This window comes from Sus scrofa, chromosome 13 (assembly GCF_000003025.6).
Source record: "Sus scrofa isolate TJ Tabasco breed Duroc chromosome 13, Sscrofa11.1, whole genome shotgun sequence".
In the NCBI taxonomy this organism is placed as follows: domain Eukaryota; kingdom Metazoa; phylum Chordata; class Mammalia; order Artiodactyla; family Suidae; genus Sus; species Sus scrofa.
The window spans coordinates 86,297,460-86,317,745 of NC_010455.5; the positions used below are offsets into that span (position 1 = coordinate 86,297,460).

Consider the following 20,286-nt stretch of genomic DNA (forward strand, 5'->3'; position numbering starts at 1 on the left):
CCAAATCTCACACCCTCTGACATGCAGAAGTGGAGGTTTTCAACTGATCCTGTGATGTATGACTTTGATACTGTGTCTCCTTTGTTACTGTTCACCTACAACACACACAAACATTGTGGAGACCAACAGCCTAGACTTTTCAAAAACAAACATAGGTCCCACTAAAAGAATAAAGCATTTCCTTGATAATAATGGAATTTTTATTAAACTCACAAAAATATATTATCTTTGTAATACAAAGATAATCTATTTAAAATCCTATGAAACCTTATGAAGATGAGTTGTAAAGAGAAAAAAAAAGATTTTTGTCTTATTCACTGAGAAGCATAAGATCTTCTGGGAAATTCAGCATTTGGGGGATCAAAGTTATAGGTAACTGTAACTTTCATGAGTTAGGACTTTCTGACTTTTATGAACACTAAAAAAGATTTTACTAAAGTAAAGCATAAAAGATCTTTTGTATATCTCAAATCATTATTAATGATACATTAATATTTATTTCTATTTATTTTCCCTTTGGTCACTAGAGAATAACTTTAGATTTTCTCTCACCAAAACCTTCAGCGATATTTTTTTAAAAAATCATTTTGTCTTGATTGCAGAAAATATATATACTTAGACGTGTTTTTATTTTCCAGGACCTGAGGCTCCATCTAAACGTCAACAGCTATTTGATGTATGATTTAGAGTTATTGATTTCCTTTGTAATCTCCCCACTGTCCTGGAAATGGATAATAATTTGTTTCAGATGGAAAATTCCAGAGTTTTTTTTTTGTTGTTGTTTTTTGATTTTTGGCCACATTCATGGCATTCAGAAATTCCTAGGCCAAGGATTGAACTTGTGCCATAGCTGTAACCCAAGAAACAGCAGTGGCAATAATGGATCATTAGACCCACTATACCACCAGGAGTATCTTTGTTTAATATACTCAGCTATTCTAAAAAGGTATTTTTTTTCCAACAGCTCTCCTTGACACATGGTTATAGAATTTTAGCTCAATCAAAAGGAATTTAGGAGTTCCCTTTGTGGCGCAGCAGAAAAGAATCCGACTGAGAACTATGAGCTTGCAGGTTCAATCCCTGGCTTCACTCAGTGGGTTAAGGATCTGGCATTGCCATGAGCTGTGGTGTAGTGTGCAGACACAGCTCTGATCTGGCATTGCTGTGGTGTAGGCCGGCAGTGGTAGCTCCAATTAGACCCTTAGCCTGGGAACTTCCATATGCTGCAAGTGTGGCCCTAAAGAAAGCAAAAAAGAATGACTTTAAACCAAAGGTTTATCTAAATTCAATTTTTCTAATAAACTTGGGAGTGCAGTTCTGACACTCTGGTTGACTTTTATAGCTCCCAAACTTTATTGCAAGTTCTTCCATTCTTATTCTTTTGTCTCTTTCATTTCCCTTTTTTATTTCTAGTTTCTCTCTTTTCCTAATTATTCCCCATAAAAGTGAATCATAACTCGGGGGAACCAAAATGCTCTCAGCCATGGAAAAGTAAATAGAAGTAAATCCTGGAATAAATGCTGCTGCTGAGTGGAGTTATGCAACTGCCACTCCAGTCCCAAGCATTCCTATGTGGGGACAAGGGGGTAAGGATTTAGCAGAACGTTGAGAGAGGAGTTTTAACATTAGTTTTTATAAAGGGACCCAAGGGAGAAAGAACTAATGGAAAGAAATGGAGATTATTTCTGGCCATCTATTCTCTGCCCAATCACTTGGACTAGATTTAAGCTCTTTATGACAAATGACACAGGAGCAGAAGAGAGGTTGCTATTTCTGGGAGACTCTGGGCAGAAATATTGCTGTTTCTGGACTGGGGTGACACAAGGCAATACAGAGTTGAAGAGATGTTAATTCCTCCTTGACTGCACAGAACTCAGCACATCTCCAGCCCTGCAAGGATGAGAAGCTATGGGTGCATACCTGGACAGCATTCTTCGTATGTAGACACCGTGTTTTTATGATATTCCCAGTATGTGCTTTGCCACCACTCACATGGGTGCTACGCTTCTACACCTTCATAGAGGAGACAGAACAAGAAAGAAAGGATTTGATGGATGCCTCTGGCACTGCAGATGATGACAGGTGTGTGAATTCCTGCAGTGCATCCCTATGGGCCCCACAGAAATACCTGAGGAAGCTATGTGGAATTTCTGCATGTGCAGTTGTGAGTAAGACTAGAAAGATTAATGGTATTTCTTTCATATTCATATGTAAGCAAGGATTGGGATATAATTAGATAATAATTACCTATTAACAAGGAGGGCTCCAAGCTGAAGAGGGGTTATTCTATTTAGGATGTTTCTACATAAAAAATTAGTTGTAGCCTTTAACTTCTCATAAATGTATTTATCACTAGTTCCAATTAAAGAAGCTCATTACAAAAAAAATTGACAAAAATTCAGGTGTTTAATTTCTAAAAAGGCAACCTGATAATTTTGAGACGCTACTGAAAAAGCAGGGGGTAAAGATAGAGGCTTACTATATAAACAATTCCCTAACTGGAAAGATCTGCTCAAAGGAAAAGAATTTCAGAAGGATAGTGGAGCTCCCAAAGAAATAGGTTCTACTAGAAGAGCATTACTTCAGATCACCTATTTTGTAAACTAAAAATAAAGCTTTAATTATTGATAACTTCATGATAAGAGACCTCCCTGGCAAGACATCTCTCAATGGAGTTCAGTAAAGAAAGGAATACTGAACCCAATATTATCACTTGACAGTGTTTAAATGCCAGAAAAAAAGTAAAAGGAAATTTGTTATACACTGTTAGAGCATTTCTGTGTTTGTAAATCTTTGCTGTTGTCTATAGGGTATAATGTTAAAGATCCCATTTTTGGAACAAGATTGCCTGCACTTAAATCTTATTATCTCCATCAGTTTCTACTTGTCTATCCTTGGTTTCTTTAGATGTAAACTAGAGATAGTAACCCCATAAGTTTGCCATGATGTTTAAATTAAACAATACATGTCGAAACCAAGGAATGTGGCCTGCACATAGCATCTAAACTAAACAATCATTTCTTTAAATAAATTATCAATTATGATTTTCAAGTAGATGAATATATTTTAGACTTAAAAATATTTTTCTATTGCCAACCCTAAGACATCATCTGTTCTATAGTCTTTTCATATTATCCAATGAGAAAAGAGGGACAAAACAAGACCATTTTAATCAGATTTGCTTAACTTAGATACACGGAAAAGTCTGGGATATTTTTAAGTGTTTCTGGCCCAATAAATAAAGTTTATAGCCAAGATATTTGCAGTAACTCATAACCATGTATTGTTGAGTGATATCATGTCATAAAGCACTTGTTCATCGGCCATTACTTGGGAACAGTAGCATATGGCAGACAAGAACCTAAAACCTTCACATGGCTGAGGTGATGAGCCAGATAATGAGGGATTAAACAGAATCAGAAAAGCAGATGTTGGATCTAAGTCAGGAGTCATTACAAGACCTCACAGAAAGATAGAATGACTCATGGTACAGAGCCTCCTGGGACATCATCCAAGGTGACTAACGTATCGCTCCATTAAATGCCTGCTCTAGGACCATTCAAAAGATGGACTTGAACTCTCTAATGGATGTTTCAGTAAAATTAAGGCAAGGCAAAAAAATCCAGGAAGACTGGATCATGGGGGGTTATGAAGATCCTCCTTGGGAGAAAATAAAATAGGTGTCTATAAAGCTCTCTCCTTTAGATTTATATATCTTTTGACTTTCTCCCATGCCCTGGAATATAGCTGGTGCCAAGCAAATGAAGGTGAACTCCTACTATTAAAAACTAGATAGTTGGCATTCTCTTGTGTCTTAGTGGATAAAGGATCAGGCATTCTCACTTCTGTGGCTTGGGTCACTGATGTGTGGGTTCACTCCCTGGCCCAGAAACTTCCTCATGCCATAGGCATAGCCAAAAATATTTTTGAATAAGGTAAAATAAAAAACTAGATAGTTAGTTAATTGGGTAGTGAGATAGATATGTGATAGATATATGATAAATAGATGATAGGTAGATAGATAGATAGATAGATATAAAGTGATATATATCATTTAACATCCATAAAGATTATCAATGAAAGCATTAAATTTGATGCTTAATAACTCTACCTTATTCACTTTCCATATAATGGTCTCATGACATGGGGAAAAACTAACTTATGATCGGGCCTTCAGTCTTAAAAAAACTACTGAGGCTTATTGAGTGATCGTGACAGTCATGATGCTTGGAGAAATGTATGCATTTGCCAAAAGATTTGTGCGTATCCACAAATCCACAGTTAAGTGCTTTTATGACCACCATTGCATATATGGGGAAAACTGGTTCTCAGGAAGGACAAGCCCATTCGCCCAAATTTCAGTTCACACATGTGGATTTGACTTCAAACCCAGATCCTCCTGACTCCATCCTGGGTTCTTCGCCTTTACCACAACACCACCCTCAAGTTCAAGTCCTGAATTTTTGCAGTGGACACCACCTTGTAGCTTTCATAAATCCCAATGTCCATACCACATCTGTCACCAATACCAAAAGAGGCTCTGTAGTGGGACCTGGGCATTCATAAGTTTTTAAAGGTCCCCAGCTGAGTCCAATGTGTAGCCAAGGTTAAGAGTGACACTCATGTATGTATTCCACTCAAACAAAATTTCATAACTTTGAATTTTATTCTTTACATAAAATTGCCAAAGAGGATCTCACATGGTCTCCTATTTTCATACATGAAAATACATTTTTTTTGAAAATATATGTTTAACCATTTTCAAGACTCTGTAAACTCCTAGAAAGACTTCATCCAAATGTGTTTCCTACAAGTGTTTTTTCTTAGTTCATAACTTTCTATTTTATGAATTAGAGTATTTCAATACTAAGTAAATTTGTAATGTTTCAAAGCATTAGGGCTGAGGATTAAGAATCTGGAGGCAGCGTATATAGTTTGAATCCTGGCTTCATCACTTATCTTGGGCAAATTATTTAACTTTCTTGTGCCCCAGTTTTATGTGTAAAAGGGAATCAATAAATGCACCAAATTTATAGACTTTTGTCAGAATTAAGTTGCATTTTAAGAGATCCAATAATAATGTGTGTCACATAGTAAAACAAAAACATAAATAAAAATCAAAAAAACACAATTTAATGCATTTTAGTTATTATCTTTGTTGCTTTGCATGTAACAAGAGAATGTGTTTTCCCCTGTCATACATACATTCACTGATAAAATAAGGATCGAATTATATCTCATATCATATTCACCAACTTTTTTGGAAGATTGTTTTCCTTATCAAAACTGGGCATGTCATGGGAGTTCCCTGGTGATCTAGTGGTTAGGATAGTGCTTTCACTGCTGCAGCCCAGGTTCAATCCCTTGTCTGGGAACTGAGATTTCATATCAAGCTGCTGTACACTGCCACCCAAAAACAAAAACAAGACAAAACCAAAACACCAGGCATGTCACAATCTTCTTTTCATTGCTAGGCAATCTTTTTGCCAGCTTCTTTTACCATTGAATGTGCCTCAAATATTTGGTCAGAATCAATGCTTCTGACCCCAGTTGATGACTGTCCACCTATCTTTTTGTCTTCAAGAAGCACTGAGCAATTCTGCTCCACTTCTGAGTAGACACTGCAATGAAAATTAAGACAAATTTCAGGTCTAGTGTAGCACATGCAGCTTAAATTTGTTTCTACTTATGTCATTTTATTGGCTACCTCCCAGCAGGATCAGAATTCAGGGAGTGGCCTTAGTAGGACTCCTTTTAGCTTGCAGATAAGCGGGGGCTTGCTGGGGCACAGTGGTGAGGCTGGCAACTTTCTACAGTACACATTCAACATAACCTTGGCTCTCAGATGACATAATAACATCCATATAATAACTTTACAAGCTTTTTCAATTTTGTGATGAACACTATAACCTATGTTTGGCAACTAAACCCTTTTTTCTTATATTTTTCTTTTTCTCTATAGATCTCAGCCTAAAGGCTATAGACTTTTATTTAATGAATTACAGACTGCTTTCTATACATCTTTTCTTATCTCTGTTCTGCAGTATATTTTGCTTAAGCCATTTATTTTCTTCCTCTATTTCTGTCAAGAAATCCTAGTCCATTTCACCTCTGAGAGGTATATCTTTAAAATATGGAAAGAACTTTTAAAAGAGAATGTAAATTGATTCTCACATACTGAAATGACTGGTTGACTTCATTTTGAAACTTAAAAACTATCATCAAAATTCCCACAAAAGGAGTTTCCATCATGGCTCAGCAGTTAAGGAACCCAACTAGGATCCATGAGGATATGGGTTTGATCCCTGGCCTCGCTTAGTGGGTTAAGGATCCAGCGTTGCCATGAGCTGTAGTGTAGGTTGCAGACATGGTTCGGATCTGGTGTTGCTGCAGCTATGGCATAGGCCAGCAATTGTAGCTCTGATTCAACTCCTAGCCTGGGAAACTCCATATGCCATGGGTGCAGCCCTAAAAGCGAAAAAATAAAAATAAAAATAAATAATTGAAATTAAAATTTTAAAAAGTTCCCACAAAGAAAAAGATAGGAATATTCACAGAGGGTCTGGTCAAGTTCTAGAGGACATTCACACATTCTTGAACAGAAGTGGATTGGTGAACAAAGTCCATGGCCTATCTAAAAAGAAACTATAGAGCATGATATTAATAGAGGCCATTTAATAGTCAAACATATTATATTCTCTTAAAGTTCAAAGAGACCTAGTAGCCGAGGGTTATTTGAGGAGGCACCTCTTTCCAGAAAGTCAAGGCCAAGGTTTTCCTTCTCAGAGCCATGGCAGAAGCAGACTGATATCCTGTCAGCCTGGGCCCAGTTAGAGGTTTGTCAAAGCAAAATGGAGGAAAACTCCCTATTACTGAGAATTCAGTCGTTTGAGGAAATTTATCACACATCATAAAAACAGGACCAAGGAGTAAATTGTGCACATTTGCAAAACATATCAAGCATTAAATGGTGACTCTCAGTGCATTAAAATGTCTTGGTAACCTTAAATACTTCATACAACTTCCAAAATTGCTCACATCATGCATAGTGAGTAGCTTGAAACTGCTTACACACTTAGACAAGAAATTCTTCTACTTATGTATGAGATGTCATCTCCATTGATATATGTGCAGTGACAATTCTTATAATTTTACAGTCTAGTGCCTATTCCTCAGAAGGGCACACTTGTGTGATATAGTAATAGAAAAGCCTGAAAATCTTATTTTTCTGGTACTCACAGCCAAAATTCCTAATGGAAGTTATCAGATATTGACCACCTTATACTAAAACATAACCTGTCTCAGTCTGTACTGCGTGTAATAGGACTTTTACAGTTTAGGGCAAAGATGGATATAATGCAGTTTTATACCAAGACAGAGCTGAGCTATAACTATGAACCCTATTATTTCGCAATGCTAAAAAAAAAAAAAAAAAAAAAAAAAAAAAAAGTAGGCTCTTGCTAGACTTAGAAAAAAAAAAAAAATCCCCTGCTAACTCAATGGTCTTCAAATATTTTGAATGTTGTGACCTGTTTAAAGGAAACACTCAGAACCCCAGTTTCCTAAAATCGGCATGGAATGATATCAAACCTCTTTCCCTCAGAGAATCATTGTGAGGTTACAAGACTGTGACATGAGTAAACATATTTTATAAAACCTGTGGAGATATAATAGTAACATTCTTTTCTTTTCTTTTTTTTTTTCCTGTCTTTTCTAGGGCCGCACCCACAGCATATGGAGGTTTCCAGGCTAGGGGGTCTAATCGAAGCTGTAGCCGCTGGCATATGCCAGAGACACAGCAATGCGGGATCCAAGCCACGTCTGCAAAATATACCACAGCTCACAATGCTGGATCCTTGACCCACTGAGCAAGGCCAGGGATCAAACCTGCATACTCATGGTTCCTAGTCGGAGTTGTTAACCACTGAGCCATGACAGGAACTCCGTCACATTCTTATTTCTGGTTCTAGTAATACAAATAGCTATCTGATATTTCCATAATTTTTCCTCTAGCTTTATTACAGAAAAATGAATACTGTAACCATTATGATAATTCATAAAACTATTTTTGTGTGAAATTTGCCTGGCCTTATAAATGTCAATTTGCTGGTTGCTTTCTTACATAGTGTGCTCAAAAATTAGATATAAATATCTGTTTTTCAGCCCTTCAAGTCTTAGCATGAACTAAGATTGCTAAAAAATTTCCTTCTAAGAGAATGTGGTTCCCACGTGGAAATTTGATCTTAACAACTAGAACTTTATAACCATCCATTCTTTTAGAAGGATTTATCACACCAAGCTTACTGAGGAAGGGACTTAATGACAGAGAATGGGGACACTAAATTCTATTTCTAACTCAGCTGCTTTCTGCAGTCCCTCAGAGCCTCTCAGATCTGTTGCTTCATTCCTCTTTGATTTTCAATGTTTGTCATTACATCATTTAAGGTTATCAATTAGCCCAGCCAAAACTCTTCCTTTGTAGCCTGATAAATGGACAAGTAGGCTTTAATTATTAACAGAGGCTAATAAAACAATGTCAATTTTTCATCAGTGTCTTAAAATATTGAGAAGTCTCTCACCAGAGATGCATGATCCACATTTTCTCATTTCTTGGCATTGTGCTTTTCTCTTTGAACCAAATAGCCAATGACAAAGTAAGGAATTATGAATGCTGTCTCTGATTAGCATTATACCCAACTGAGTAAGCAGCATGATGCAAGTTCTCTTCTGTGCCATTGGCTTTACCTTATGCAAATCCAGGCTACTTTCCCCCTCCATGTCCTTCCATGGATACACTGGGGAGGAATTTCCTTAGAACAACTATAAAAACATCTCAATGTATAAACCCATTTGTCCATTCCAATGCATAAAATGGAGGACTCGCCAAACAAAAATGGTTTCTTTTCATAAATTGCACTGATTAGTCAAGCTATAGGAAAAAACAAAAACAAAACAGGTAAAGATTTAAGACGTTCACTAATTGATTTTAATTTTGTTCATTCATTCATTCAATTTGGACAGCACCTCAATAAAATGATCTGATTTTCACTTCTCATTCCATGGCACTTTATTATTAGTGTTCTGTGCATAGTCATGTGTTCATGTTTCCTCATTTTCCCTTCACCTTCCTTCCCAAATATTATTTCTCTTTCTTCATAAGCACCCACACTGACATATTTAAGGTATGTCTTTCTAAGCTATCGTCTGTAAATCACTTTACCTATATATATATCTGTGATATTTATGTAGTTTGAGGTTTATAATTTACATGAAATGATTGCTCTGGTTTTTTTTAACAGAATTTTTGAGGCCTATTTATAATATACAGATTATATCATGCTTCTGACCACTGAACAGTATTACAATATCATAGCCATCATACATTTTATTTCCTATTACTCTGATGTACTTGGTGATTTAGGGAAAGTTAAGCTGTGATTACAGTACAATGGATACGCTATATGTGCCTGCCTTCCCGATGGGGAATTAGGTAGCAGTTGCTGAAAGCTAAGAGTAGAGAAACTATTCCTTTTTTACCAGAGGAAGAAAGAGGAAGACAAGCATCATTCATCAAGTCTGCTCCAGCTGAAATGGAGATAGCGGACTCACCATTTCCCAAGATTAACCATAGTTAATCAACTTCTCTATAATTCACCTGAGTCCTGCCTGGCCTTGCCCATTAAGTCTATCCTAGCTATTCAGGCCAAAAAGCTAAGAGTACTGAAACCTTATTAACTTTATTTACTGAATGCTTCTTCCTCAAACATCTTCATTTTCTTCTTTCCAACCTGTTCAGTATTCCATGACCATGTTTCTGACCTTGTCTTTTATCTATAGTTTCACGCATGCACTTTGAATTTGACACCTGATAAAGTTCGTACAGGGCTCATGTAACCTCCCTTTTTTTATGATTTGATTTGCATTCACTCTTTAGACCATTGCATGAAGCTGCTCCAAGGAAACAACCCAGATGTCTCAAATTCAAGCTTAAAGGCCATATCTAGCCATCAATATTTCAGTTGAGTTTGCCTCATTAGTAGGAATAGAAAAATATGGATCAAATGAACAAAATTGATAGCAATTAGCTGTCAAGGCTTGGGAGATATGAATGGTGAGATGTCATTCCTCTGACAAAGAAAATCAATGGGTAGTACATTACCGTCCAAATATCTGATTAGCTTGCTCTAATTGGAGTATCACAGATTCACAAGAGATTTATTATAATACCCCATATTTCATCTTTAGTGCCCACATTAGACATTTTGATGAATTGGCCTACATTTTCAGTAATTCTTTAAAAATTTCCAAGAATGAACTCATTTCATTGTGGTTATTTCACCAAGGATTTTTCTTTCCTGAGTTTTTCAGTGATAAAGCGATACTAAAAATAGACTAAAAAAGATTCATGGATACAAAGAATGTTACCTAAAAGGAAATTCTACAACTTTTAAATGAGTTAAGGATGCAAAAATTCTCTTACATAACCTTTAGGAAACATTCTTTTTACTGGGTCATGCAGGCAGACACTTTTTAGAATGTGAAGTATGGTGATAACCTAGTGTAACATGATCAGTCAGCCCAATGTTTTTATTCACTTTTCCTGGAAATTTCAAACCAGATTTGAAGATTTGTAGACTATGATTATAATGAAGTTTTTATGATTGGATAGAGGTGATGAAATTTCCCACACTTATTAATTATCAAATCATAATTACTGTGATAAAACACAATTATGCAAAAAACACACCTATTTTAAAGTATACACGTGGACTATGCAGAAGAAAGGAAGAGAGTAAAAACATGAAACCAAATGGGGAATTAGGAAAAGTTGGTTTTTTTTTTATAGTGGATATTCTCTTTTTTTTTTAACCAAATGAAATTTATTACATTTACAGTTGTACAATGACCATCACAACCCAATTTTTTTTAGGGCCACACCCTTGGCATATGGAGGTTCCCAGGCTAGGTGTCGAATCAGAGCTGTAGCCTACACCACAGCCACAGCAATGCCAGATCCAAGCCACATCTGCAACCTACATCACAGCTCACAACAACTGTTGATCCTTAACCCACTGAGTGAGGCCAAGGATAAACCTGCATCCACAAGGTTACTAGTCAGATTTGTTTCCTCTGAGCCATGAGAGGAACTCCTCCCTAATTTGGTTTTTAAGTGGCTTTTGGTGTTCACCCATCTGTCACTGACTAAAACACCAATATTTTGTGTTTCAAGCAAATAAAATAAAAATTTAGAGCATATTATATTCTTATTCTCTTGTTTTTTCCTATTCATTTTAATTAAAGATAAGGAACTAAATGTGAGCCCTCACCATCTCGCTGCCTACCTCACTCTGTACTTGTTCTGCATAGCATTTATCTTTTACCAGCCCCTCTGTTTAGAAACTTGCAAGGCGCCTCAGTCCTCAGAGGATTAGGCTAATTCTTTAGCAAACTTGTCTAAACTGGAATGCAAGCTTATCTGTCCAGACTCATGTCCTTTCACTCCCCATCACATGCCCTACTCTACAAATGCACAGGGTACTTAGATTTCTGTGAGCAAGCCATACACTTCTTTTGTCTGAACTTTTACTCAAATTTAGTATCCCTGTCTAAAACATCCTTTCCCCCTTCTCTGCCTGGCAAAATCTCATCAAATCTCTCTCCAAATGCTAACTCCTTTGTATGACAGTCTTATAAATTTTCCTGCTTTCCCCTCTTTCAGTTAATTGCCTTCCTTTTTCATGCACTTGGTAGTAGATAGGCAATTGAGTTTTCATAGTCATCAACACTGAAGAATTAGTGTCGGTAACTGTGTCATCTCTTGTACCTATAGTCTATCTTCTTCTCATAGCAGAAGACTATGTAGTACATACTCTGCAAAGCTATATGATACATATAATAAATACTGAGATTCGAATGGCTGTGCTGAAAGAAAAGACTATGGCAATCCTGTTTCATTACTCCTGAGGAGAATCAGGGTACAAGTTTCAAATAGAGATAGTATGTGTTTTATCAAACTGTTGAGGACATCTAAAAAGAAGAGAAAAGAAAAGAAAACCTACTCATCATTTTTACCACCGTAGATGTAGATACCAGAAATAACCAGGGACCACACTAACTGGCACAGCTATTAATTTTGCTCAAGATGTTAATCATGAGGAAATACAGGCCCAGGCAGTGCATGTTTCAAAAATGTCCTAACTTCTCTCAATATGAGGATTATAATTTTAAAAATTCAGATACTCTATATCCTTTATCAAAATTCATGTGGAAAGACAAATACCATATGATGTCACTCATATGTGGAATCTAAAATGTGGCACCAATGAACCTATCTACAAAATAGAAATAGATTCAAAGACAGAGAGAACAGACTTGTGGTTGCCAAGGGGGAGGAGGAGGGAGTGGGGTGAACTGGGAGTTTGGGGCTAATAGATGAAAACTATTACATTTAGAATGGATTGGCAAAGAGTTTCTGCTGTATACCACAGGGAACCTTATCCAATCTCTTGGGATGGACCATGATGGAAGACATAAGAAGTGACTGGGTCCCTTTGCTATACAGCAGAAACTGGCACAACATTATCAACCAACTACACCTTAATTTTTTGAAATGTAAAATAAAACAAAACTTTTGTGTCAAAATCCATGTCAAATTACAAACATTAACACATGGGGATATGTTTGTTTTCTCAAGGACGCTGGACACCTTGGTGGGACATGTGAGTGACAATTATAGCAATGTGTGAAATCCATACCAAGAGAACCTAAAATACTTTTTTTTTTCTTTTTTTGCTTTTTAGGGCTGCACCCATGGCGTATGGAGGTTCCCAGGCTAGGGGTCGAATTGGAGCTACAGCTGCTGGCCTACACCAGAGGCACAGCAACGCCAGATCCGAGCCGTGTCTGTGACCTATACCACAGCTCACAGCAACACCGGATCCTTAACCCACTGAGCGAGGCCAGGGATCTAACCTGCAACCTCATGGTCCTAATGGGATTTGTTTCCACTGAGCAATGCCGAGAACTCCCTAAAATACTTATTAATGCCAGAATTTCCCTATACCTCTGAAAGAACTGGTGGCAGAAAGGGAACCTCAAGGCCAATAGCTGGGGGCCTGAGAACCAGCAGGGAGAGTTTTGAGTCCATGAAGAAAGATGTTGCCCTCCTCTTCCTTCTCCTCTTCCTCCTTCTAAATAACTGTGTTCAACTTATAGATAAAAGATATCAGCATATCAACTCATCTGGAAATAGTAATAATGTTGGCTATTACTGTGCTTTCTAAAAACCCTAAACGTGTGTGTGTGTGCGTGTGTGTGTGTGTGTGTGTGTGTACACATTCCCTCATTCTGTGTGTGTATGTGAGTACATGCATTACATTATATAAAATACCTTTGATATCTGGAATGTTGTACCTATGAGGTGAAAGAGAGCCACCAGGACAACTGGAAGTTCTTGGTATCATTTATCAAGACACTATAAGATTCTCTTGTGGCATAGCTGGTTAAGGATCCATTATTGTCACTGAAGTGGCTCAGGTTACTGCTGTGATGCAGGTTCAATTTCTGGCCCAGGAACTTCTACATGCTGCAGGCACAGCCAAGAAAAAACAAAAGAGAGAAAAAGAGAGAGAGATTATAATATGGGATATCACTCCTCTCACAGTAGCTATAAGAACATAAAGGACTAGATTTTAACAAGTTAGAATTCAGTGAAAAAATGTTACACTTTTCTCTTTTTGGCATGACAAGTAACCTAGTAGAGGGCAGAGCTGTGATCTGAAGGCAGGTATTTATACCTAAAAATTCCAGTGCTGGGAATTCCTGCTGTTGCTCAGTGGTAATGAACCCAATAACATCCATGAGGACTTGGGTTCAGTCCCTGGCCTCGCTCAGTGGATTAAGTATCCCGCATTTGCCATGAGCCATGGTGTAAGTCGCAGATGTGGATTGGATCCCATATTGCTGTGGCTGTAGCGTAGGTCAGCAGCTGCAGCTCTGATTCGACCCCTAGCCTGGGATCTTCCATATGCTGCAAGTGCAGCCCTAAAAAGCAAAAAAAATAAAAAAATAAAAAAAAATAAAAAAATTCCAGTGCTAGAGTAAGCTTGATAGGACATGAGTATCTCTAATTCTAACCCCAGATCCACACACTATAGCAGAAACATCACCCCAACATATGTGAAACTTGGCTTTAAACAACAACCATGTATGTAGCCACAATTCCCTGGTTCAGCAATTTAGTTTGAGTGTAACTGGGCAATTCTTCTTAGTTGGCTGGGCTCCCTCTCTCATGCATCAGCTATCTCCTGGGAGCATGGCTTTGATATTGTCTAGGCTCTTCTTTGCCCTGTGCTAGGAAAACTGGACTGACATTACCCTGGGTGAGGCAGCCTCTTACCCACAGCATGCCAGCCTGCTCTGTCCATGGAACAGAGGTAGGGTCACAGGAAGTAAGCAGAAACATGAAAAGACTTCTTAAGACATGGTCTCAGAACTGGTACACAGTTCTATCAAGTTTTAATGCCGAGTATAAGTCAAACTTCTTGCTTACTTCCTGGAACGTGCCCACATTCAAGGGGAAGGGAAATAGACACCAGCTTTTGCTGAGAGATGCTGCAAAATTATGTGCACAGTACGCAGACTCGGAAAAGAGTGAAGGACTGTGGCCATTTTTACAAAGTACCACTGTGTTTTAGAGAGGGTACATTGTTTTTTATTCCTAGGGAATCACTGATATCCTGATGATATTTCATTGATGTGTAATACAGCTCATTCTTAATGAGTTAGTGCTGGTGTGATGGGTTCTTTTTAGCAACATCATGCCACACATTGATGGAATGCTCTGAAATCTGGCATTGGCTATCAGCTTCTTTTAATAAAGAAGCTTTATGATAAAAATTCCCTGTGTTGCTCTCTACAAGAGGACAAACTTGATCCTCCTCATCAGGGATCAAAAATGTATACAGATGTTTATGGGATTGTCAAACACAAATACTTGAACTTAGATGATAATGTAGCTTCAGGTTGCAAAAAGAAGATGACCTATGATGTCATATATGCTGACCTGCTGAAAACTAGCAGATATATTGTTTGGCACTATATACACCTCAGAAAATAATCAGTGGCCACACACACTTACTTGGCTGTCAGACTCTAGCAGAGATAACATCAAGATTCCCAGAACCGGGAGTTTCACTGTGGCTCAGCAGAAACGAACCCTACCAGTATTCATGAGGATGCAGGTTCAATCCCTGGCCTCGCTTAGTGAGTTAAGGATCTGGCATTGCTATGAGCTGTGGTGTAGGTCACAGATGAGGCTCGGATCCCACACTTATGTGGCCGTGGGGTAGGCCAGCAGCTGCAGCTCTGATTCAACCCCTAGCCTGAGAACTTCCATATGCCATGAGTGGGCCCTAAAAAAAAAATTAAAGATTCCCAGAATGTAGCTTAGCGGTTAAGGATCCCACCTTGTCACTGCTGAACTGCTGTGGCTTAGGTCACTGCTGCGTCATCGGTTCAGTCGCTGGCCCAGGAATCTGCATGCCACAGGCACAGCAAAAAAAAAAAAAAAAAAAAAAAACAGAATATTGAGGCAGGCGTATGTCAAATGATCTGAAAAAAGCCCTATACTAAAACACTTGGGATTGGGACACAGTGGGCTTAAATAGGGGTATGTGACACTAGGGATCAGTTCAAGAGTGATTACATGATGATATGGAGCATGCTTCTACAGGATCCCCAGTTCCAATGCAAAATCTGACCCAAACATATACATATGCAAAACATATATGATTTTGGAACTAACAAGGTTAAGAATAGGATTATCAGCTGTGCAATGCATGACCTGGGAGATATGAGGAAGATTCCTACACCTGTGCCCACAGTATTTCTGGGGCTGTCAATTTCTGCCAGACTTCCGATCTTGATTGCAATGTTCTTATTGAGCAACAAAGGCCAAGAATAATAGAAATACAAGCCACTTTTCTGAGTTAAAGAACAGAGATTTTATTATGAAATGGCTGCCTTTCATTTTCATAGAGGATTTGAACCTGAGCTGCTTTAAAATATATTGTTGCCTATGTCCCTCCCCTAGAGATTCTGATGTAGTTCATCTGAAGTGAGATTTGGACATGCAGAATTTTTTTATCGCTTAGATGATTCTAATATAGATTGCTTCTTCACTTAGATGGGGGAAGAGGAATTATAGAAATTCCTACAGGGGTGAGGGCAGAGACTTCCTTGGGAAGTACAAATGTGCTGGAGATGCTCACTTTGAGCTACCAGCCATCAGCTACCTAGGGAGTAACAGGCTATAAAAGGATTGACACCACTTTATGGCTTGCAAACTTGCCATCATTGACTATTTCATAAAGTGTCATTCATGCTTATAGAGGTGTCCCTGTTGTTTGGGCATGTCTACCATGAACAGACTCAGAAAGAAATAGCCTCAAGATCTCAGGTTTATATTGTTGAGAGTAATCTGATTAGAGAAGAATATTGGGCCAGGAGTCCTGTACAGGATTTGAATATTTACTATTCTGGCCACAATTCAAGAGTGTTTGATTTGTGTACTTTCATAAACAGCCAGAGATTTAATAAAGGGAAGGGTTTTGCATTGACTTTTATGTTGCTGACACAATATTTGTGGTACTTATGTCCTCATGGGTTGCCTATAACAGTCTCTAGTAAGCTGTTTTGGGGTGCATAGCTGGGCATAATTTATGTGAAAATAAAATTGGCATAGGATTTGGGGCTTGGATCCTATATGACAATGGGTTAAGAGGACACAACCGTGAGGATAGAAGAGGACCTAGATTTTCTAAATGCATGCCCGCTGTGGTCTCTAAGAGGGGACTTTTGCCAGCAATTCCACATTCTGGGGAAAGGTCATGCTATTACTCTTCCCCCAGGGGATGAGTAACCATTGGTAACTTTGTTACCCATGAGTTCCCCAGAAGCAATGCCAACTGTACTCTGCCTTTCTCTTGTTTGTGGCTCTCCAAGTGTAGTGGACCTCGTTCTCTCAGTTCCCTCACCCAAGGCAGTCAAGATGCATCTCCCTCCAGGAAGCAGCTCTGTCTTATCTCCATCTGGCCCTCTGTGAAGAGCAGGGGCAGCCCCTACTCTCTGGGCTTGTTGTTCTCAAGGGGGAGGAAGCCCTGTTTTGACCACAAGTCACTCAACACACCCTACAATCCAACTTTTTCAGCAATAATACTGATAGAGTAATTTGCCTCATTTCACGCCTTGGGTCAATTTTTCCCATTTGGTACAACCAAGAAGGGTGGGAAAGTGAATGGTCCATATCAGGACCCCTAAAATATTGCTAAAAGTAATTAAATTAAATTTGAAAAAAATGTGCTCATCACTAAAATATCTGCAAGTTCAAGTGCCTGCACCACAATAATGTGTTTTGAAAGAACCATGTATGCATGTGTGTAATGAGAGAGAGAGACAGAGATGGAGGAGAGAAGAAGAGCACCTCCAAAGTGAGTCATGAATATATGATATACATATATATTATATCCACATACATATTTATATATACGCACATATACCATAAATAACATATATCTGTAACTATATATATGTTTATAATGCATGTAGGTGTGTATGTATTTTAAGTCAAATTTGCAATTAAGCTTATTAATTATTTAAATATAAGATTCTTCACTTTGGAAAAAATTTTTTATAAACCCTAGGAATCTCTAGTGAATTTATATCATTTTTAAGAACATACAGATTTTAGTGAAGGAGTTCCCTGATGGCTCAGTGGACTAACGATCTGGCATAAATATATTCATATAAATATATGAATTAAAAAGATAAAAACCGTATATAAAATTCCAAAGACCATGCAATTCTTATTGTATTTACTTTCATCAACAGTAAATAAGGGCTTAATACAGAACAGACTCCTTCCCTCAGCTGTTCATGATTTTATCAAACATCAAGAAATTAGAATGAGGAGTTCCCGACGTGGCGCAGTGGTTGACGAATCCGACTAGGAACCATGAGGTTGCGGGTTCGATCCCTGCCCTTGCTCAGTGGGTTAATGATCTGGCATTGCTGTGAGCTGTGGTGTAGGTTGCAGACACTGCTCGGATCCAGCGATCCAGTGTTGCTGTGGCCCTGGTGTAGGCCAGCGGCTTCAGCTCCAATTAGACCCCTAGCCTGGGAACTTCCATATGCCACAGGAGCAGCCCAAGAAATGGCAAAAAGACAAAAAAAAAAAAAAAAAAAGAAAGAAAGAAATTAGAATGAAATTTATTTAATAAACTTATCTAGAAAATTATAGGTTATTAATAAAAATTATATTATCACCGAAACTGTATGAACATCTGCATTTTAACCCATAACTGAATAAATTTCCGAATATGTGCTCACATTAGCACATGGAAACACGATGGAGGTTAGCAGTTCAGAGCATAGGCTCTAAGGCTGGAGAGCCTGGGTCCAAAGCCATTTTTAGTTCTGTGGCTTGACTGATTTCTTTAACCCTCTGTGACTCAGTTTACCCATATATAAAATAAACTATCTCATGGGGTCATTTGAAGGATGTTAAAGTGTATGTAAATTTAGTATCGTATTTAGCACATAGTATTCAGCTCTTACTATTAATAAAATAGTGTTTACTATTTTACTTTTTATTAATGCTATTTTCCATTTATTCCAAAAATGTATAAATATGCTTGAAAGTGCTAATATCTCCATAACTTGACAACTGCTGCAGTCTTACTTGACCATTTCCACCAAATCTAAGCTCAAATCATAATTAGACAATGAAAAATATGTAATAGCTCAAAAAATAGGACCAAAATGTAAAAAAAAAAATAAAAAACAGCCATCCAGCTAAACAAATATCCTCTTGCTCTTTATGTTACCGAGTAACATAACTGACATTTTTCACTGAATTGTCATTTTAAACTTACATGAGTAAATTGAAAACTCTTTCCACGGCTTATAGGCAAATTCTTAGATGTTGCTGTGAATGCCCAAATTATGAGTCTATATATCGGCCTACTTGTGTCTTTATTTTAATCACATACAATAGATTTATGGTACCTTTGATGCCAAATAAGCATTTCTGAAAGTCCTAGGAGAAGATCCAAGCATCTGTCTGCTCTAAAAGTATTTACATTAGCACGGTGATGAATAGTAAAGGACTTCAGCCAACTTAAAGGTATTATAAAGCAGAAAGACACACAGACAGACAAGACAGATCCAACCAAGCCCCTAAGTAGAATGTTACTCTATCACAACTCATTGTGGATATACCTAACATTGGGCAGATGTTACCAACACCATTCCACCCAAGGAGATAATGTATATTATTACAATACAGCCAAGATCTACAAGACTTTTACAGTTTCCAAATTTATTCTTAGAAAGCTAGAACTAGCTTTGGGTATTTCATCACCATGGGCAGGTTCAAAGCTTGGAAAAAGGAAATGGTGGATGAGTTTATTAATGTTTTACCTTGGAATTCAGGTTCTGTGATAAATGACTAGAGTGCAGCCATGCTTGAAATCTGCTGTACCTTTGAGTTCAATCCAAATAATCTTACTGAAATTAAAAATAGGTCTAAATTAATCAAATTTTGAAAACCAAATCAAATGCTGTACTACCATGCCGACTGTGCTAGGGCTACCATAACAAAATACCACAAACTGGGTGGCTTAATCAACAGAAATTTATTTTTTCACTGTTCCAGAGGTTGCAAGTGCAGCATCAAAGTGTTGGCTGGCAGGTTTGGTTTCCCCTGAGGACTTTCTCCCAGGCTGCCTTGCATGGCCTTTACTTTTGCACAGACATTCCTGGTATCTTTTTTTCTTCTTATAAACACACAAGTCTTATTAAATCAGGATCCTGTCTTATGACCTAATTTATCCTTAATTACCTCTTTAAAGGTCTTATCTCCAAATATAGCTACATCATAGTTTAGGGCTTTGACATGAATTTTGGAGAGATATAATTCAGTTTCTACCAGTACCTTTCTTATGAAGTAAAATGTCAGCACGTTTATTAACAATTAGCTCATTTTATTTGCTCCCAAGTTCCAAGCTTCAAAATATCAATGTTGATTTATATGACTTCTGATGAAATGAAAAGGCATAAAACTCAGGATGTATAAAAAATAACAGGAATAAAGATATCAAACCAGAAAGGGGAATTTCTTTTTTTTTGTTTGTTTTGTTTTTTTTGTTTTTGTTTTTTTTTTTTTTATCATTTTTCCTGTTGCCCTTCTTTGATTTGGAAGATTGTTTACTCTTTTTTTTTTTTTCT

The 20,286-nt window shown here is 37.6% G+C and overlaps 1 long non-coding RNA gene across 2 annotated transcripts in view; it reads left to right on the forward strand.

The window, feature by feature from the left end:
* LOC106505710 overlaps positions 1,573-20,286 on the forward strand; it is a 28,652-nt gene continuing 9,938 nt past the window's right edge. For both annotated transcript variants that reach the window (XR_001300365.2, XR_002337708.1), the window contains exon 1: positions 1,573-2,082. This is a non-coding gene — a long non-coding RNA (uncharacterized LOC106505710). The remainder of the gene's footprint in view (positions 2,083-20,286) is intronic.